Source organism: Furipterus horrens, unplaced genomic scaffold (assembly GCF_987537825.1).
Source record: "Furipterus horrens unplaced genomic scaffold, mFurHor1.1.pri manual_scaffold_4, whole genome shotgun sequence".
NCBI lineage: Eukaryota > Metazoa > Chordata > Mammalia > Chiroptera > Furipteridae > Furipterus > Furipterus horrens.
Window position 1 is genome coordinate 109,411,150 of NW_028327174.1, and position 23,147 is coordinate 109,434,296.

The following is a 23,147-nucleotide window of genomic DNA, read 5'->3' on the forward strand; positions in this document are numbered from 1 at the left end:
AAGGAGACTCATAGGAAATACATATCTTATATTATTTATTATTTACACTTAAGAAACAGATCATTTCCTTCCAAAACCTCAACTAGAAGAAAGTGTTCTAAGAACGCAATTCAAGATGATTTTCTGGAAGTACAGATTCTCGGTATGCATTTTTATTACATTCAAAACACTGACAAGTCAATGAGAAATGAGAAAAATGCAAAAGAGGGCTTGGATGCCATTCTTTTGAATGTGTACATGTATTATTACTGAATAAGTGAAAATTTTTACTATAATATTACGTTGTCTAAAGGACCAAGTAGATGATGGCATTGACCACACTTGTTTTTATTTGTGATTTAGGAAAAATGAAATGGGTTTAAATGGGGTAAACTAATAACCAAGAAGAAAATATATAACAAACTCTACCTAACATAAGAAAAGATTGAAGATGACAGAGATAAGTGGACAACCAAAAAATTTCACAAGCCAGTGAAAAGCTATGCCTGCTGATTCCTGAACATAGAAGTAGTAGTGCATTTATGATGCCAGTGGTGGGCAGTTGCTTTTCTGGTACCTACAGAAGCTTTCAATGAATTTGACAGGTGTTCTATGACTCTATTCATATCAAAATTCAATGTTTTTTGGATGCTTCATATATTAGTTTTCCAGAGCTTCCATAACAAAGCATCACAAAAATTGAGTGGCTCAAACAACAGAACTTCATTGTTCTGGCAGTTACAAGTCTGAAATCAAGGTATTGGCAGAGAAGATTCTTTCTGAGGACTATGAGAAAATATGCTCAAGGCTTGTCTCTTTGGATTGTAGACCACCATTTCCTTGTGTCACTTCACATCACCTTTCATTATATGTGTTTTTTGTGTTCAAATTTACTCTTTTATAAAGACATGAGTCATATCTGATTAGGGCCTAGCCTAATGACCTCATTGGTCACTTGGTTCCCTTTGTAAAGATCCAGTCTCCGTATCAGGCCCCATTCTGAGGTACTGGAGGTTAGAACTTCAACATATAAATTGTAGTGGGACACACAAAATGTGAAGTAGGGCTTGACTGTCATTTCTGGACCCTCCCAGTGTGCACAAGTAGGTCTTAAATGACAAATTAATTCTAACATTTCAATCTCCTTAAGCTTTTGAATTCCTTCCTCCACAGTAATCCGAGGCAGGTGTGGCATTTCTAGCTCACTCACTCTGGGCCACCTTCTATTTATTCCATATTAAGCCAACCAACCAACCAACCAACCAAATGGTTAAAGACTCTCTAACTCCCCGAGAACTGCAACATTAAATGCAGGATCTCTGCTTAGTGGGTCCTTCAACAAATTTGGTCTGATGTGACTTTATGTTCTTTTCACCATTATCCTACATCTTCCCAGACATATTCCCAGGAATTATGTCTGTATAAATTAGAAAACTAAAGTATTTCTATTGGAATGAAGTATACTTCCTTATGGGCCATGCTTTGTACTTCAACTTTAGCAGCCTTGAGGCCTTGAGTCTAGTGGTAAGTGTAGTACCAGAGGGCGGTGCTGGGTGTCAGTCCTGAGGGGATTCAACATTGTCTTACATGGGTTGATCTCAGATGCAGATAGAGACTACTTTTACTGGCAAAGAAGACTCATCGGAATTTAGGGGCTCAATGATCCCATTCATGATGGTCTTCCCACATACCTCTGTTCAACTTTCAGAAAGATATTTCTTCCCAATCAATGCCCCTACTTGAACAGTAAATAACTTGTGAGCCTGGGAATTCAATTTGCATTGTAATTTAGTAAGTTACAGGATGCGCTTCTGGATTTGTTTTTCAGCAATCTCAGCCCCATGGCTATGGGAGTTGAGGGTCTTCTTTCAGTACAGGCATTGAAGCTTTCAGGTCATTTAAATCCTTAAGCTCATCCTTTCCTTTCCTCACTATGTTTAGTGAAATTAGAAGCAACCAGCCAATCTCATTAAATTTATTAGTTTGACAAAAATGTCCAGATATACCATATACGTGACATCTAGGTCCTATAGTGTTTGAATAGGGTTACCAATTGTGATACTTTGCATATTTCTATTGCCATATCCCACTATGGACTGTCAGTACTTTCTTTAGTACTATAAATACAGACATCTGTGTCTATTTTTAATTTGTTTTTTAAATATGAAAAACAAGTCTTTAAATTTTATTTGAAAATATAAAACATCTTAAGTACAATGTGGAAAAGAAAATAATTTATTCAAAAAGATATAAAGCACATGGAAAATTGCCAAAAGAGCTTCTATATGCTCTAAGTCGTCATACACATTGTGAAAAGGCAAATATAAAGTATGTTATCATATAATTGATACAAGTGTATACAATTTTTTCAATTAAAAATTTTTATTTACAGTTGACAAATAATATTATATGAGTTTCAGGCATATGACCCAGTGATTGGACATTTATATAACTTACAAAGTGATCACCCCAGTGAATCTAGTACCCATCTGACACCATAATAGTTATTACAATGTTATTGACTATATTCTCTATGCTGTACTTTAAATCCCTGTGACTATTTTGTAACTACCAATTTATCAATTTTTTAAAATTTTTATTGAATTTATTGGGGTGACATTGAATCTAATCATAATAAAGATCCAATTCCAGAAACCTTAGAACAAGTTCAGAAAATCATCCTTAAGATTATGATCCTGGAGATCCAAGATGGTGGAGGGCTAAGTGGATACTACATTAACCTCCTCCCAGGACCTATCTGGAATTACAACTAAATTGTAGAGAAGTCATCCTGAATAACACACTGCACACTAGCTGGAAAGAAGCCTTATAACCATGAACAGATTGAAGAAACCACTTCATCACAATCAGCAAAGGGAGCCACATACTGTGGATTGCTGATAGCTCCAAACAGGTTGACCAGGGCCGGTCGGTCACGAGCACCATCTGACAAAAGCCTACACCAGAGTCTTTGCAGATCTACCTAATACATAGAAATAAATACAAAGAGGCAGCCAAAATGGAAGACAAAGAAACAGACCCCAAATGAAAGAATGAGAATATTCTCCAGAAGAAGAGTTAGATGAAAAGGAGGCAAGCAACTTATCAGATAGAGAGTTTAGAGTAATGATTATAAGGATATTCAACAACATGAAAAACACATAGACACTATTAAAAAACAGTCAGAAATAAAGAATGTGATATCTGAAATAAATGATACACAGGAAGGAATAAACAGTAGGCTAGATGAAGCAGAGGATAGAATCAGTGATTTGGAAGCAAGGTGGGAAAAAAAACACCCAGTAGAGAAGCAAAAAGAGAAAAAAAATAAAATGAGGAGAGCTTAAGAAATATTTTGGACACCATTAAGTGTAACAACACACACATCATAAGAATACCAGAAGGAGAAGAGATCAAGCAAGGGACTGAGAACCTATTTGGAGAAATAATGACTGAAAACTTCCCCAATCTGATGAATAAAAGAGACACACAAGTCCAGGAAGTTCAGAGAGTTCCAAACAAGTTGGAGCCAAAGAGGTGTACGCCAAGACACCTCATAATTAAAATGACAAGCCTTAAAGACAAAGAGATAATCCTAAAAGCCATAAGGGAAAAGCAGGTAATTACATACAAGGGAGCACCAATTAGACTGTCAGCTGATTTCTCAACAGAAACACTTCAGGCCAGAAAGGAGTGGTGTAAAATATTCAAGACGATGAAAAGCAAGGACCTACAACCAAGGCTACTTTTCCCAGCAGGGCTATCATTTAAAATCGAAGGAGAAAAAAGATCTTCCCAGACAAGGAAAAGCTAAAGGAGTTTGTTAACACCAAACCAGTACTGCAACAAATGTTAAAAGGTTTGCTTTAAGTAGAAGAAAAAGAGAAAGTAAAAAATAAATAAATAAATAAAGAGGAAAATAGGTTAACAACAAAATGACACTAAATACATATGTATCAATAATCACCTTAAATGTATATGGCTTAAATGCTCCAACCAAAGGATGTACAGTAGCTGAATGGATAAGAAAACAGGACTCATATATATGCTGCCTCCAGGAGACCCACCTCAGGTAGAAAGATACACACAGACTAAAAGTAACAGGATGTAAAAAGATATTTCATGCAAATGGAAAGGGAAAAAAAGCTGAGGTAGCAGTACTCACATCCAAAAAATAGACTTTAAAATCAAGACTATAGTAAAAGACAAAGAAGGACACTACATAATGGTAAAGGGAACAATCCAACAAGAGGATAGAACCCTAGCAAACATTTACACATACAATATGAGCAAATCTTGATGGGCCTAAAGAAAGAGATCAACAGAAATACTGTCATAGTTGGGAATTCTAACACTCCATTGACGTCGATGGATAGATCTTTTAAACAGAAAATCAAGGAGATAGTGGCCTTAAGCAACACACGAGGTCAAATGAATTTGATTGATATTTTTAGAGCATTTCACCACAAAGAAGCAGAATGTACATACTTTACAACTGCACATGGAAAATTTTCTAAGATAATCTAAATGTTAGGACACAATATAAGTCTTAACAAATTTAAGAAGATTGAAATCATATCAAGCATCTTCTCTGACCACAATACTATGAAACTAGAAATCAATCACACACAAAAAAAACACTGAAAACTGTATAAAGATGTGGAAGTTAAATAACATGTTATTAAACAATGAATGGGTCAACAATGAGATCAAAGAATAAATCAAAGGTACCTTGAAACAAATGAAAATGAGAACACAATAATCAAAATTAATGGAACACTGGAAAAGCAATCCTAAGAGGGAAATTTATAGCATTACAGGTCTATCTCACAAAACAAGAAAAAACTCAAATAAACAAACTAACTTTACACTTAAAGGAACTGGAAAGAGAACAAGCAAAGCCCAAAGTGAGTAGAAGGAAGGAAATAATAAATATTGGAGCAGAAATAAAGGAAATAGTGTCAAAAAATACAAAAGATGAATGAAGTCAAGAGCTTGTTCTTTAAAAAATAAACAAGATTGACAAACCTTTAACCAAACTCATCAAGAAAGAAAGAGAACATAAACAAATAAAACCAGGAACAAAAGAGGGAAAATAACAACTTACACCGAAGAAATACAAAGGATTGTAAGAAAATATTATGAACAACTATATGCCAACAAACTGGAAAACCTGGATGAAATGGATAAATTCCTAGAGTCACACCTCCTACACTATATTGGGTGGAGCCCCATGTACTTGTCACAGCCTGGCAACCTTTCTCACCACACTGTGGCACTTTGCGTAAGAGCTGGGGTCCAAGATGGATCGCTGCTGTTACTCTCTGCTGAGAGTCCGGAAGCCTCCTCCTCCTCCGTCCCCATGCCCTCCGGGCCTCACAGTACATGACAGCGGGGGGTCTGCCTTCCCCGGTGTTGGAATCGCGAGTCGAGGGGTCTTGTCTGCACCCCAGGCCAGCTCCCAGGTGCTTCTCTCCTTCCCCCAAATACGGGTGTCTGCTTACTGGGTCCTGCTGTTCATTGCTGTAGCTGCCGCCACCAGCACAGCTCGATCTTTCAGCTGCGGTTTCACCCCTCCTACCCATCCGGATGAGCACCACTTGTTTATGACTTCATATGTTGGACTTCCATGTAGCTTTATCTTCTGGAACTCTGGTTACTTTTGGTTTTGTGGTAGTTGCAGTCCTTCTTAGTTGTGGAGGGAGACAGAGCCCATTACTCCCAACCAGTTACTTAATGTCTTTAGATCTCCTCACATGTAAGATAGTATTTCCAAGTGTCTGTTGCAATATAGCAAACCATCCCAAAATGCAGGGGCTCAAAATAGTTTATTACTTTCTCTCCTGGTTCTGTTTGTTGTTGGGGCATGGCTGGTAGTTCTCACTTGGGGGTCTTTTAAGAGCTGCAGGCAATCATCTGAAGATGTCACTAGGCTGAATGTCCCAGATGACTTACACACATGGCTGGTAGTAGATGCTGACTGTGGGCATGGAGCTCAGTTAGGGCTATTAACTGTGGGCATTCTATGTGGCTTGAGTTCTCAAAGTATGGACGCTAGGTTCCAAGAGGGAGTGTCTCAAGCACAGGGTTTGCAGAAGGCCCAGAGAGAAGAAATAAGGTTTCCTTTGAACTAACATTGGAAATACCCACATATAATTTCAGCTATATATTACTGATGAAGCTGATCACTTGGGATAGTGCAGATTTAACAGGAGGAAAATTAGATTCCAAATCTTTTTTTTTAAATGTATATTTTATTGATTATATTGTTACAATAGTTCCAATTTTTTCCCCTTTGCTCCCCTCCGCCCAGCACCCCCCTTCCCTGACAATCCCCTCCCCAAGTCCATGCCCATGCTTCACCCTTTCATATATTCTTCTTCTTTTTTTTAAAATAATTAATCAATTAGTTAAATATTTTAACAATAAAAAATAACAATCCCTCCCTCTCAGACTTAAGACCCTTTACAATCTTATAAAGGACAATGGACGAAGGTCTCGAGCTCCTCTAGCTGCTTTAAGCTGGACATGGTCATTGTCCTACCTACCCTTGGGTCAAGAAATTCCTAATAAGAGTGGGGATGTGGAGGGGAGGGTGGCCTTCCTACAAGGGGAAGGATCGTGCAGACTCCAGGTTGGTTGGCTGTCTCTGGACAATGGCATGCTTGGTTTAACAGGCTGGCATCCTTGTTGTATTCTGGGGCACCAGGGTTAAAGGACATCATTCAATCCGTAACCACTAGATGACAAAAGACAGGTATTAATTTTTCAATGTCCCACATTAGGGAAAAGAAGGGCTTCTTTGGAGGAAGGTATGCCAGGTACATCTCACCTGTCCAAAACCCTTTTGCCCATTATACTTAGTTTGAACTGAGGGAAATATTTTAGGTTTCCCCCCTCTCAGGCCTCTGGGCTCTTTCTGTCCAAGCCATTAGGATAGAAAAGAGAAACCAGTTTTAAAGTGAAGCCCAAAGACCACCCCGTTCTTCACCAACCCAGCCACTTAGTTCAGCCAAACCATTGAGTCTCAGGAGGCAGCAATGCAGACAGGATTAAGTGAGGCCTATACGTACAGACAATCACTCAGGTAATGAGATCGTAGGCTTATGCCCTTTGAAAACAGAAAACACATGTTAATTTATGTAACATAACCCACACACAAGTTTATAGATCTGTAAGACTGTCTTATTGGAAAGACATCCAGTTGCAAGGCATTTGACATTCTTCTTGCCTGTAAATTAAACATCTTTGATAATGCCACAGACATAGTTTAACTTTCAAATGAAAACAAATTTTAAATGAAAAGAAACTTTAAAGACGGTTAGCTACATTACTTTATAATCTACCACTGGGCATTGTGATCTTCCTTGAATCTTGATTTTTCTCCCTAAGATTACCTTCCTTGTCATTAAAGGGACTGCATTAAGTTCATTTTTAATTTATCCTGTTCATTTGCATAAACACAACAAGAACAGCAAATGATCACTTATGATCTTTAGTTCTGCTTTGCTGGAACTTACCCAAGGAACACTTAGGGTGACCTTCAGTCTGCCCTTCAGGGCACAGAAGCTGAGCCACATACCTGGCATTCAGCCTTGCCTGTAAACACCTGTCTTTTCCAGGTCCTCCTGGTTTTCCATTGTGCCTTAAGGTCCCTTCTAGCCATCTTTCAGGAAAACAACCTTCGTTCCTACCCTGGAAAGATTGCTATGGACCGCTCATCCATCCAAGGTACCAGGCCTTTTATCTCGTGGACTTTTATTACCTTTGAAAGTCAGTCCCAGTTGCTCAGGGCTTTTTGGTAACAACCAAAGCCCAAGCATGTCTCCTTTAGGCATGACATTCCAGTCAAAGTCTTAGTCAAAAAGAATCGTTATTAACAACTGGTCTTATTAGTTTTATGCAAAGAAACTTAGGTCATTACTTACTTCTTTAGAATGCCAAATTCTGGAGGGATCAGATAGGGAGAAAATATATACAGTGTGAAGGAAAAACCTTGTCCTTCTAATATTCACTGAACTTGCATTTCTATTCTTTTTATTTTTATTTTTCCCCCCACTAAAAATTTTTCTGTTTGTTTGTTTTTCCATTACAGTTGTCTCACTTTTATCCCCCTCTTGCTTCTCTGCACCCTGTCCCTCCCTTCTCCCACATTCAGTCCCCACCCAGCTGTCCATGTCCATGGGTCATTTATACATGCTCTTTGATTAGACCCTTCCCCTTCTTACCCCTTCTCTCTCTCCCATCTCCCCCTTTGTTACTGTTAGTTTATTCCTTGTTTACATACCTCTGGTTCAATTTTGCTCATTTGTTTGTGTTGTTCATTAGTTTCCTGTAACAGGTGATAGCATAAGGTAATTTTCTTTTGTTGCCTGGCTTATTTCGCTAAGCATAATTCTCTCCTAGTTCCAGTCATGTTGTTGCAAATGGTAGAAGTTCCTTCTTTCTTTCAGTACTTATTCATTGTCATTTTCCCCCTTTGTACTCGTGTTCCTCTCTGTCTCTCTCTGTTTCTTCATCTTCTTAAAGCAGACCCTTTAGCATCTCTTGCAATACTGGTTTGGTGGAGATGTATTCTTTTAACCTTCTTTTGTCTTGGAAACTCCTTATTTCACCTTCCATTTTGAATGAGAGCCTTGCTGGGTAGAGTATTCTTGGTTGTAGGCCTTTGTTTTTCATTACTTGGAATATATTTTGCCATTCCCTTCTGGCTTGTAGTGTTTCTGCTGAGAAATCTGATGATAGCCTTATTGGAGCTCCCTTGTATGTTATTAGTTGTTTCTCTCTTGCTGCTTTTCGGATTCTCTCTTTGTCTTTGAATGTTGGCATTTTAATTATGATGTGTCTTGAAGTGGGCCTGTTGGGGTTCATCTTCATTGGGACCCTCAGTGCTTCCTAGACTTGCATGATTCTTTCTCTCTTCATGTTAGGGAAGTTTTCTGTCATTAGTTTTTCAAAGAGGTTTTCTATCCCTTGCTCTTCTTCTTCTCCTTCTGGAATTCCTATGATACGGATATTATTACGTTTCATGTTGTCCTGCAGCTGTCTTAGAGCCTCTTCAGTCTTGTTCAGCCTTTTTTCATTTTGTTGCACTGTCTGTGAGTTTTTGTCTATGTTGTCCTTCAGCTCGCTGATCCGATTTTCTGCTTCCTCTAGCCTGTTTTTAATTCCTTCTACTGTGTTCTTCAATTCAGAGATCATATTCTTCATTTCCTCCTGGCTCTTATTGATAGCTTCCATGTCCTTTTTGATGCTGGTATAATTCTCAGTAAGTTCCTTATAGTTCTTCTGGAGTTCACTGTAGTTTTTCTGGAGTTCTTTGTAGTTTCCGCTGAGCTCATTGAGCTTCTCCATAATACATGCTTTCAATTCCATATCTGATAGTTGGCTCCCCTCTATTTCATTTAGCACTCTTTCTGGGGACTCTACCTTTCCTTTCGATGGGGGGTTGTTTCTCTGTCTCCCCATTTTTGTGACTCCTATTGTTTGTTGGTGCTTCTTAGAATGATCTGCACTTCCTGGATCTGCCCCTGGCGGCGTCAGATCCTGTACCAGTCTGGGCCTAGGCAGCCTGTTGGAGACTTCCAGGGATCTGCTGCCTTTGTCTGTCTCCTTTAGTTGTTAATCTATTCAATCTGTGATTAGCCGTCAGGCTTAAGGACCGTGGGTGTGGCAGCTTAATTCCTGTAGGCAGGGCCTTTGCTTCCCCTCAGGCTGATGCCACTTGGCCGGGAATGGTCTGCCTGCAGTGTGGGGATGAGTCAGCCCTGGGACCGGGCTGGCTGCCGCCCCAGCTCTCCCCTCAAAGCCACCACACCAAACTCTCCCCAAGCATCTCCAGTCCTCTCTGCCTTTTCCTCCGCTTGAGCCCAGGGTAAGTGGGGGCCAAAATATTTTTGTATGTGATCCGCTTAAGAGCTCTTTTTCTCCAGCTGTTTCTCTCTGGCTAGCAAGAAACCCTGTGGCTTTTCGCTTTTCTCAGCTGGATACTATTTTACTTTCCACTCTGTTGCTGTAGGCTGGGGAGCTCAGCTGGGGATTTAGACCCTGCCCTTCTCAGGGGGAATCCCCGACTGCTGAGCTGTTTCTCAGCCCCTTCAGCTGCCACCCGTGTGAGCCCAGCCAGCCCTTCCGCGTCTCCGCACTCCCTACCGGTCACGTTGTGATGTAGCGGCCTTTTCTGTCTCTCCGTGGTTATAAGACTTCTCTCCAGCTGGTGTTCAGTTGGTTATTCCAGATGATTTCTCCAAAATTACGTTGTAAATCCAGACTAGTTCTGGGAGGAAGTTAGTGTAGCTTCCACTTACTCCTCCGCCATCTTGTTTCTCTCTAGATTCCAAATCTTGATGTGAAGACCAGCATGCACATAAGGTAGGGAAAACTTGGTGACAACCTTTTTAAAATTATTGACTATGGTATACCTTCTGGACATTATAATAAAATTCTTTTCATGTACAAAATACACTCATCCTCCCGAAGCCCTGAAGACTCATCCCATTTAGGGGACTGCTTTGAAGCCCAGGATCTCAGCTAAATCAGCCTCAAATGTGGTACCTGTGGGACAGTTTCTCTCAATACACAAATCTGTAAACCACTAGATTTCTTTCTTTACCTGTCCCTCATACACCCAACATTCTGAAAGAAATTTTCACTTCTTGCTTAGCTTTCAGACACATCAAGTTCAGAAGTTTTATTGACTGATTGCTCAGTCTGAGAATGAGAAATGGAAAGATCTGGACTTTCTTTAGACATCATAATTTTATCTTCCTCACAAGCTAAACTTGGTTCTCCCAGTTCAAAAGATGCAGATTTATTTTCTGCTCTGCCATTTTAGTTTCAATGTCAAAATTATCACTTGTATAATGCTCTTGTTCATCTTCTAGATCATCTTTGTTCATGGGAATTTTTTTTGAAGTGGTGCTTTTAATTGTTTCAATGATAGCATAGCTGGATAAATATTTTCCATTTGTTCTTTTTCAGTGGTCACTTTTACTCTGAAGGTGTAAAGAGGTGTTGGGACTTCTCCCACATCTGGTACATAGGCTTCCCTTCAAATATCACTCCTTCACAGTCACTATCCTTAAAACCAGGAAGCTGGTAAGCTGGGGTGCAACTTCATCACAGTAAAAATGTTTCATGGTCAAACAAACATCATTAGGTAAAGGTCCCAGATTTTGCATTAGAATGTAAACCTTGCAAATGAGAATACTCACTTTCTTGGTGTCCATAGATGACAGATCAGATTCACTGCTTTGGCCTTTAATTATGAATTCTATGAGTGGTCCATTACCGGTGCACTTGAATTGAAATTGGTAACATGCTGAAATTGTCTGAGGATCTTCTGAGTTGTTGTATATTACTAGAACAACCATCCCTAAAAGCATTATAGCATCCTAGTATCTACTTCACTAACTGTAGATCTTGGGATATTTTTATCTTTTCTCAGAATTCTGACACAAAGATCCTGACCTGTAGTGAAGGAACAGTTGCTCAAAAGGTGCTAGAGACCTAAAGGGAGAAACTGAGTTGTGTGGCTTTGGGGTGAGAGCCATCATTATCACTGTGCTGAGCCGTCTCCTCATGCAGCCTGCAGGACATGGGCAGCCACCAAATCTGAAGAGCACATCACTTTCTTTTCTTCTGTTTATCTGACTCAAATCTCCTTCTGTCTTTCTTTTATATAGATAGTTGTCACTGGACTTCAGGCTCAGCTGCATAATCCAGGATGAGCTCATCTCAAGATCCTTAAGCATATCCGCAGAAAAACAATATTCCCAAATAAGTTAATATAAATTGATTTCAAGAATTTGACAATGGAGGTATCTTTATGGAGAGGAGGATGGGGGCACAATTCAACCAACCACATCTTCATTAAATATTCCTCACAAACACAGTCTCTAAAGAAGTGAAACAGTGCTTTTTTCCTGGTGACGATTCTCTGTCCCTCAAATGAGTCTGAGCTTAGTGTTCCTTCAGGGTGAATGGGAGGGGGTGGTGAGGGAGAGGGAAGAAATAGAGAGGCTTCCAGCTGTACTTTACAAAGATTGACACTTCTCTCAAAACCATCTCAAGTAAACTCCTGGTTCTTTGAAAAATGTTCTAAAGATGCTTACTTAATTTTATGACTCATTACCAACAGAAACAGATGAAAAAAGCTTTCCAGCACCAAAAGCAATATTCTTAGGACAAGCTGGAAGTTTACAACAAATCTTCACTATTTCAATTCACTTGGATCTACTGCGTGTCTATAATACTCATATATCATTCCAGGCTTGAGCAGCCTACAAGAAAAATATCTAATCTCTACCCAGAACCTGGAGCAAATCATGTCCTAACATCTGGCTTGATATGATATTAAAATGGCATTGCTTATCTTTCTGCAATAGGTATACTATATCATCACCAAAGATGTTAGAAGCTTAGTCAGTTTTCCAGCAATAGAAGTAAAAATTAATTTTGGTAACCAAATAAAGCATTGTTTCTCTATTATTATATAACACAGCACTCTTCATTTTCTTTCCCAAAGCATACAGCTTAGAACTATATGAGTTATGAATACTAATTACAGTTAAACCCACAAATTGAGTATTTTTAATAAAGTAATAAATCTGACTTTATGCAAGTTATATTTCTAGAAAAAGTGATAGTACATAAGTGGGCATAAGAACTCCAAGGTTTTAACTCCTTTAATCTATTTCATATTCAGGAAGAAGCAGAAAAATAAATCAAACAACTATGAATATAGTAAGAAAACAAAAACACCTGAGGTCTGCTCAAAAACCTATTGAATGTCTTGCATCTCATTTTTTCGTCACTCATACATGTATACACTAAGACAAATAATTGGTAATAGAAAAAAATAGGAACTTGTAGGTCTGAGTTTCCAGTTTAGTTATTATTTTTTTTAAATCTGCAGATGTCTTTCCTCTTAATTCAGTATTAATACCATCACAAAGTGCCTTTTCTACGTCATATTCTCTCCATAACCTTCATCTGTATGCATCTTTAAAGACAAAGCTAACTTACAAAAACAATTTGCTTCACTGGAGGGAATAATACAGTGCATATTGATGTGGAAATTTTAAATCTCTAAGGGGTTAACAATTGCAAAGAAAGCAATAATAAATTGAGTCTCTCTCTCTCTCTCTCTCTCTCTCTCTCTCTCTCTCTCTCTCTCTCTCTCTCTCTCTCTCTCTTACCTCTACCTCCATCTCTATCTTCCACCACCCCTACCATTCTCCCATTTAAGGTTCCTGGTCCCCTTATCCACATGAGATCTCAGCTGTTAGCATTGTGCTGCAATGCGAAGGATGTCAAGGACATTCTCCTAAGCAGTGAACAGGACCATTGATCATTGTTTTTTCCTCACTGTTTGCAGAGAATCTCTGGGCAAGAGAAGTGTCTTTCCACAACTAAGAAGGAATACAACTACCTCAAAACTACAAACAACCAGAAGTTCCAGAAAATCAAACTGCATGGAAGTCCAGCAAACAAAGATATAAAGAAGAAATACTCATACAGACAGGTAGGAGGGGTGGATCTGGGGTGGAGAAGACTCAGTGTGGTGTTGGCAGTAGCAAGCTAGCAGAAAGTGTAGTTACACGTTTTAAAAAGTCAGGAGAGACACCTGGGGAGCATTCCCAGCTCCTCACCAGACCTCGCAGCCCTCAGTTCCAGCACCAGGGAAAATCAAGCCTCATTGCTTCTGACTGTGAAGACCAGTGGGGGTTGGGGTGGAGGCAGAAACTGCTGGTCTCAGCAGAGTCCACTTGTTTAAAGGGCTCCCACAGTCTTAGAACTCCAGCAGACCCACTCAATCTGGGAATGATGGCCAGGGTAGCAGCTAGAGGGGTGCCAGTCCAGTGCAGAAGTGGGAGAGGTGCCTGGAAAAGGGGCAAGTGCTGGGCAGGCGGCATTGTTTTCTCTTGGACCTCTCCCCCACATACAGTGCCACAACGTGGTGAGATGGGTCAACCTGTACTGACGAATCCCTAAGGCTTTGCCCCTTACAACATAACAGGAATGACAGCTCTAGCCAGGATGTGGAGGCAAACAAACACAGGAGCCTGTCAGAATGAGGAGATAGAGAAGTATGGCCCAAAAGGGGAAACATATCGAGGTTCCAGTGGGAGAACTAAGGGACAAGGAGATAGCCAACCTAACAGATGAGATAGACAACCTAACATACACAGAATTCAAAACACTGGTGATAAAGATGCTCACAGGCTTGACAAATACACTTGAGTACTGCAAACACATAAGAGAAGAAGTGAAGGCTATGCTAAGTGAAACTAAGGAAAATCCACACATAACCAATGGTGAAGGGAAGGAAACCGGGGTTCAAATCAATGATTTGGAACATAAGGAAGAAAATAAGTCAACCAGTGCATAATGGGGAATCAAGAATTGAAAAAAGTGAGGGAAACTTCCCAAATTTTGCGAAGAAGATGGACATACAGGTCTGGGAAGCATGGACAGTCCTGGGTAAGCTGGAGCCAGAGGGGACCACACCAGGATGCATCATGAATTAGATGCCAAAGGTGAAAGATAAAGACAGAGTCCTGGGGGCAGCAAAAGAGAAGCAAAGTGTTGCCTACAGGGCTGTGCCTATAGAACTATCAGCTGATCTCTCAGAGGGCATTTTGCAGGCAGGAAAGGACTAATAAACAGTATTCAATGTGATGAAAAGCAACCTACATCCAAGATTACTCTATCCAACAAGGCTATCATTTGGAATGGAAGGGCAGATGAAGTGCTTCCCAGACAAGGTGAAGCTAAAGGAGTTCATCATCACCAAACCATTATTATATGAAATGTTAAAGGGACTTACTTAAGAAAAAGAAGATCAAAACTATGAACACTAAAATGACAACAAACTCACAACTATCAACAATTGAATCTAAAAAATAAAAACAAAACAAACTAAGCAAACCAGAATAGGAACAGAATCATAGGTATGGGGATCATTTGGAGAGTTATCAGCTGGATGGGGGCAGGGGGAGAAATGGGGAAATGGTGCAGGGACTAAGAGGCTGAATCAGTTGGTACAAAATAAGACAGGGGGGTGTTAAGAATAATATAGGAAAAGGTGAAGCCAAAGAACTTATAAGCAGGACCCATGGACATGAACTAAGGGGGGGGGGATTGCTGGAGAGAAGCGGGGTACTGGGCAGATGGGAGCAAAGGGGAAATAATTGGAACTATGTATTGTAACAACACAATCAATTAAATATACTTTAAAAAAATGGCAACTGTGGCCTATTATATGAAACACTGGAGATATTCATCTTCATGGCATATGGAGAATAACTTTTAAATAATTCACTGACTGGTGACAGTAATTCAGTTCACTTAACATCTTTCTGGAGGAATATTAAGTAAAATGTACAAAACCAGGTAATAAATTTTGAAAAAGGCCCTCTGGTATGGTGGTAGTGTGCATTTTCAGTGCACATCTTGAGATCGATATTCAGTATGCTGTTGTCACTTGATCCCAAGGTCTCATTGTTTGTGTTTCTATTTGTGCTCTTCAGCAACTAGAAATGGCTATGCCACTTCAGAACCCTGTTATATCTCTTTAATGTAAATTTAGATTTTAGATGCCATTGCCACTTTCCGAATTCGGTTGTAAGAAATGTGCAAATCAGCAAGTCTTTTCAAAGTGTATTTTGGCTAAATTACCTTTACTCGATGAATAGTTTCAAAACAAAAGGCAGTCATCACCTGCTTTTGTTCTTGCTACCTTGGCAAAACTATGAGACCATTAAAAGCAACTAATTGTTCTAATTTATGAATATTAATGATTTTTTTACTATGCTTCTAGAATTTGGCTTTGTTCAAGCTTCTGTTGGAAAGCTAGAGCTATAGAAATATATGTAGTAAAGTAACATTGAAAATGCATTCACAAATGCATACAGAAAATACTTTACATAGACATGACCAATTATTTCCTGTTGATAGAAATATTAGTAAATGTCACTTCTGGTCAAGGTAGGGGCATAGTGGATATGCTTTGCTTCCTTGTGCAAGTGTAAGAAGGATCACAGCTAAACTCAAAACAAAAAATACCCAACTACCAGAAAATTTAAATGTATGGAAGACTGACAACTAAGGATTTAAAAAAGCCATACTCACCCAGACAGGAAGGAGGAGTGAAGATGGGAGCCAGGGTAAAGAGAATGTGGTATGGCAGTGGCAAGGTGGTTGGGGCAGGGCAGCAGCAGTGGCCAGTGGAATGAGTGGTCCCTTGTTCATGTGGAAAGATAAAAGCCAGGAAGGACACATGGGGAATGATCCCAGCCCCAGGCCAGACTGCACAGCCCAGGGTTCTAGTGCTAGGAAAATAAAATCTCATAGCTTCTGGCTGTGAAAACCAGTGGTGGGGGTTGGGGCAGCAGAAGAAACTGCCTGTCTCTCAGGAGAGTCCATTCAGAGGGCTCCCACAGTCCTAGAATATACACAAACCCACCCATGCTGGAAACCACCAATAGGGCAGCAGCTAGCGGGGCACCAGTCTCATGCAGGAAGTGGCTGAAGTGACTAGAAAAGGCGCAAGTGCCCAGCAAGCCTCCAGCAGCCAGGCAGCAGCAGAGTCCTTTTTCTGACCCCTCCCCATCATGCAGAGCCACAGAATGGTGAAGCAGGTTGCCAGCCCTGGCAAATAACTAAGGCTCTGCCCCATATCACTTAACGGGTGTGCTAAGACAGGGAATCAAAGCAGCTCTACCTAATACACAGAAACTAACACAGGAAGGCAGTAGAATTGAGGAGGCAGAAATATGGTGTAAACAAGAAAAAGAAGAAGACAGAGATAGCCAACCTATCAGATGTAGAGTTCAAAACACTGGTGATAGGGATGCTCAGAGAACTCATTGAGTATGGCAAAAACATAAGAGAAGGAATGAAGGCTACACGAAGTAAATAAAGAAAAATTCACAGGGATCCATTAGTGAAGCGAAGAAAGCCAGGGTTCAAATCAATGATTTGGAGCATAAGGAAGAAATAAACATTTGACCAGAACAGAACAAAGAAATAAGAATTCAGAAAAATGAGGAGAGGATACGAAGACTCTGGAACATCTCCAAAAGTGCCAACATCTGGATCATGGGGATGCCAGAGAGAAGAGGAAGAGCAAGAAATTGAACACTTATTTGAAAAAATAATGAAATGAAACTTCCCTAATTTGGCAAAGAAAATAGTCATGCAAGTCCAGGAAGCAGAGAGAGTCCCAAACAAGTTGGACCCAAATAGGAACACATCAAGACACATAATTAAAATGTCAAAGGCTAAAGAGAAAAGCAGAGAGTTGCCTACAAAGGAGTTCCCATAAGACTATCAACTGATTTCTCAAAAGAAACCTTGCAGGCAAAAAGAGATATATTCAAAGCAATAAAAAGTAAGGAACTACAACCAAGCTTACTCTATCCAGCAAAGCTATCATTTAAAATGGAAGGGCAGGTAAAGTACTTACCAGACAAAGTAAAGCTAAAGGAGTTCATCATCAAGCCCTTATTATATGAAATGCTAAATGGCCTTATTTAAGAAAAAGAAGATAAAAAATATGAACATTAAAATGAAAACAAACTCACAACTATTAACAACTGAATCTAAAAAACAGAAACAAACTAAGCAAACAACTGGAACAAGAACAGAATCATATATATGGAGATCATTTGGAGGGTTATCAGCAAGGAAGATGAAGAATGAGGGGAAAGTTACAGAGATTAAGGAGCCTTAATGGTAGGTACAAAATAGACAAGGAGATGGGTGTTAAGAATAGTATAGGAAATAGAGAAGCCAAAGAATTTATATGCATGACCCATGGACATGAACTAAGGTGGGTGGACATTGCTCCAGGGAAGGTGGGTACCAGGCAGAGGGAAGAAAAGTGGGAAAATCAGGACCACTGTAATAGCATAACCAATAAAATATACTTAAAAAATAAAATTACTAAATATCCCTATTATAAGGAGGTATGTCAATTACTAGTATTAATAAAGAAGAATGCAACACTTTACCATTATGAGTTAAACTTGAAAAAATTATTAACTGCTGTAAGCCTCAGTTTTCTTATATGTTTAATGTGAATAATAATATCTGCTTCATTGGATCGTTATAAGAATAAAATGAGATTATGTGTCTAAAGCTGTAAGCACCATGTCTAGTCTATAGTAAGCACACAATTCTAGTTATTAGTTTACAGATAGAAAGAGAATGCATGCTTATTTTATTGGCCTAGTATATTAGTTTATACCTCTATATATGTGAATTATATTATTTTAGACATGAAGATTACTGCTGACTTTTATATTTATAGATGAAGTAATTGCTTTAATGAAAGTTATCAAACAAAAAAACATACACATGTTCATACTTACAACTAGATTTTTGTTTTGAAAGTTTATTTGTAAATCTGTTCAGAGTTCAATACTTACAAAATTGAGTTAATTTTATAGTTCTTTCTTTAAATAAGAGTATGACTATATTCTTTGGAGCTTTAAAAAAGTTCATAGTCATTTGTTTCCTCAGGGTAAGGCAAAAATAGGTTTACAGTTATGAGTACATGAAACGGTTTGTTCTTGTATTATTATTTACTAATTATTGTATTATTTTCTACATGAACATTCTACTTTTGTTCTGCCCTGTATATGTTCTATTCAGTAACTTTATCTAAAATAAGCCAACAGCAGGATGACAGCTAAGGGGGCAGGTTAGGGAGTGGGGGGATTGAGCAAAAATGAAAAAGGACTCATGAACATGGACAATAGCATGGTGATTAATGGGAGGAAGGGCAGATAAGGGGACTAAATGGCAATGGGAAAATACGATAAATATTAAATTTAAAAAAATCTGTGGAATGCGGCAATACTCCAATTTGATATTTTTTGAGGCTGTGCTATCCAGTAAGATAGCCATCTGCCACTTATGGCTATTTAAATTTGAATATTAATGAATTAAAATTAATTATTTTAAATATACTATTAACTAAGTGATATTAGAAATTTGGTTCCTGAGTTGCAGTAGGCACATTTTAAGTCCTTAGTAATCACATTGTATTGGCCAACACAGATATAAAACATTTCCATCATTACAGAAAGTTCCATTGGCCGGTGTAATTTTACATTCTTAGAGAGCTGCTCTTTTGCAGAGGGGTGATAGGCTCTGACCTTCTGTGGCTGGAGATATTTTTATAACAGACATTTCTCCAATCTTAAATTTAAGGATTTGAATGAATTCCCAACATTCTCCTGTGTTAACATTATACTGGTCGGCATCTAGCATTGAAGCTATCACCTTAATTTTGTGATCCTCAATTTTGGCTGCACATTAGAACTACTTGCAGAGATTTTTAAAAATCTGGATATCCAGGCCACAGGCTACAATCACAGAGCAATTAAATTAGAACTCTGGGGGCAGGCTAGCAGACATCAGTATTTTTAATGCCCTCTCAGTGAGTCTAACATCTGGAAAACTTTGTGAAATATGGATCCAGCCATACAGATCTGGTTTCCCCATTTTTCTCATTTGGCGATGGTGTCTTGCAAAGGCACAAAGCTCTTTCCATACATGGCATGATTTACTCTTCTCTTTAAAGATTATACTTCCCACTGTTACTTCTTTATACATGTGCAACATTATTTTCTACAGATTGCTTAATTTTATTATGACTATTTTCATTCCAAATCAGAAGTCTTATTGTCCAGGCACTTTCTTTAATCTCACTGCTTTTGCATTTTTCATGTGTTAGCGAAAATAAATACATAAAATAAATAAACCACCTCTAAACAGAAAAAAAAAAAAGCCAAAAAGAAAAACTAGATGGAAGAAAATAAAATGACCTTATACCACCCTTTCCAAATGCTTGCAAAAGTGAGAGTTAAGGTACTTTTGCCCTAGAATGCTGCTTTTTAACATGCAGAAAACTTCTTAATTTAGAAGACATAAATGTAAGCTTCTGTACTGACATCTTTCTAACCAAAAGGAATTTCTAGGAACAAGTTTAAAATTACCTGATTGTTTTGGGAAAGCTCATTGTGCAATAAAAATTTATAGTGAGAATTTTAGGCAAATGCTAACACTAAAATAACAGATGAAGAAAATCTGTGGATGGTGATAATTGGGACATATACTTGTTAAATAATATTTAAGCCCGCATGGCAGTGAAATTATATTTTGTTCACTTACCAAAATAATTCAATATATCAGCTGGATGTGCTCCAATACCTACTTTCTTTTTTGCATAGTAATAACACTTTTAGTTGAGCATATCTTCTTTTTTAAAGAAAAAATAAAAAATAAGTGAAAACTTGATATATTTAAACGACCGAATATATAAAGTGAGTGAACACTGAGTCATTATGAGGGATGATTGAACATAATAGTTTGACTATTGTTTCAGCTCAATAGTAGAGAGCAAAGATAATAGTGACTTGATCAAAGGGGCTTTTTTTCTCTTTTATGTAAAAGCCTAGGAAATTGGTCCAGACTATCATGGTAATTCCATAAATATTAAATATCCAGTCTCCTATTTTTTTTCTTTTTTTCTTTTTTCTTTTTTTTTGCCTTTTTATCTTTAACAAGCAGCTCCCATCTCATGGTACAATATGTTTTTTGCTAGTTAGAGGAAAGTAGAAAAAAAAAGGAAAATGGAGAGCATGTTTCTTTCCTTTATGGCCATGATTTGGAAATTGCACATGGTAGCCCTGTTCACATTTCATTGTCCAGAACTCAGTCACAAGGCTGTATCTAGCTGCAAAGACAGTTGAAAGATGTTTAGTAGCTTTGCGCTCAACCAAAAATTTTATAACTATATAAGAAGGAAAGAATGGATTTTAGAGGCAAATATTAGTCTCTACAGTCAGGCATTAAAATATACAGACTTGTAGTCCTCTTCTACCTTAAACACGCTCCTTCCAACCATTCATCAAATGAGACAAGCACTTACTGAGCTCAGCTAAAAATCCAGGATTCCTGAATGATGCACACAGAGTCTTCCTTTTTAGATCTTAAACCACAGTTTTAAGTGATTTTATCCATGGATAGTTTTAGAGTCCATCTCTTTGTTGGAAAAACCTATACAAAGTTAGAAAGAAGAAAACATTGTGTTGCTGTTTAGACATCTTCCCCAAATATTGTCCTGCTTGAGTTGTCATTTCTATTTCTCATTAGAAAATGGAAGTTATAAAGAGTGACAGTCAGATACCACTAAGGGTTCAGTTGTCAAATCACATTCACAAAATCCAGAGATCTGACCCAGCATCAAATTTTACTTACAATTCAAAGGAAATAGAGGTAAAATATGGTAAAGCCTGAGACTAGTAACATAGTTTTCCAAGTCTTTTCTTGTACTTTTAGTATCTAACCTAACCCATATTTAATATATAATTCTTAAGTGATGCATGTAGGGCAGTGCTGACCAAAGGGAGATGTGGTGGTCATAAAACTCCTCATTTATACTGTATTAATTTGTAGCTGGCATGGCATTTGCAGCTAGTAATGCCCCATAAGTCCATTAGATCTAGGTTTGTTTACCATTAACAACCTGAATGACCGAGACAGATTCTGTTAAAAAACATCTAGAGGTAATAAACTCTCCATTACCTTCCTACCTGTAACTACTAGTAAAATGTTTAATTAACATGTTTACTTAGAAATTTTATCAGGTCATTTTTGCCAATAAAGATGACTTACATGAGAAGAAAATGTAACAGACCATATAATAAAGTCTGAATTAGAATGGCTCCAAATTTGCTTCCGGCATTATTATCATATCACAGACCCATGGTCTTTTCTTCTTTATGCTCTGCAATGTTGGTGTGTTAGCTTGAATCCATTGGTTTGTTTTTTCTTGGTCACTAGAAGATTGCCACAGCTTCAGGCATCACATCCTCTTTTTATGGAAAACGAAAATGTTTTCTAGGAGTATATCAACAAATTTAACCTTGGGTCTCACTGAAGAAGACTTACTCCCCTGCCCATGCTCTACCTAAGAGATATTAGGTAGGTGTCTGATATTTTCTGATTCTACAGTGAGGAGTAGAAATCATCCAGCAAAAAAAGACAAGGGCAGAGAAGGGAATGGCCATTGCTTAAGCAACTGAAAGTGTCCTTTCCTACACCTTTAAAATTTATTTCTTCGACAAAATATAAAGAGCAAGTCTTTTCTATAATTCTAAACAAGTCTTTCTAGCCCAGAGCTAATATCCTATACTGAACTTCAATAAAATTTTATTTAAAACTGCTGATGTCTGGAAAAATTGAAGGTTACACAGGAGAAATCACTCATGGAGTCAACTCGAAAGGACTTAAACCAAGTTAATCTCCTGGTAGAGCTAAAATGCAAGTACCAAAAATGGTTCGGAGTGATTTTTGGAATGGTTCTATTAAATTGTCCCTATTAGTATTCATTATCACTAAGAAAGGTCTGTAATTTGAAAATTATGCTGATATAATGTGTGTGTGCCTACTACACATATTATGTAAAAAATAAAAATGTCTAGGTGGTTTTATTACCGAACAAGTTAATTTGAATACATGTTAAAACACAAAAGCTACAGACTTCCAGCCAAGATGGCAGCCTAGACAGACGTGCTGCATCTCCCTCCACAACTAAGAAGGAATACGACTACCTCAGAACTAGAGACAACCAGAAGTTCCAGAAAATTGAGCTGCATGGAAGTCCAACAAACAAAGATATAAAGAAGATCCATACAGGTAGGAAGGGCGCAGCTGAGGCAGAGAGGACACATTGTGCTGGCAGCAGCAGTGGTGGCAGTGGCAGGCTGCCAGTAAGTGCAGTCACACATTTTAAAAAGTCATGAGGGATACCTGGGGAGTGCTCCCAGCACCAGACCAGATCACCCAGCTCACAGTCCCAGCACCGGGAAAAATAAATCCTCATTGTTTCTGACTGTGCAAACCAGTAGGGGTTGGGGTGGAAGAAGAAACAGCTGGTCTCTCAGCAGAGTCCACTTGTTTAAAGGGCCCCCAGAGTCCTAGAACATCAGCAGATCCACCCACCCTGGAAGGAACAGCCAGGGTAACAACTAGAGGCACCAGTCCCATGTAGAAGTGGGAGAAGTGCCTGGAAAGGGGGCAAGTGCTGAGCAAGAGGCATAGTTCCCTCTCTGGCCCCTCCCACACATACAGCATCGCAACCTGGTGAAATG

At 38.6% G+C, this 23,147-nt stretch overlaps 1 pseudogene; it reads right to left on the minus strand.

Moving 5' to 3' along the window:
- Nucleotides 1-10,638: 10,638 nt before the first annotated feature.
- Nucleotides 10,639-13,215, minus strand: LOC150012650 (HORMA domain-containing protein 1 pseudogene; annotated as a pseudogene).
- Between the last annotated feature and the right edge of the window lie 9,932 nt (nucleotides 13,216-23,147).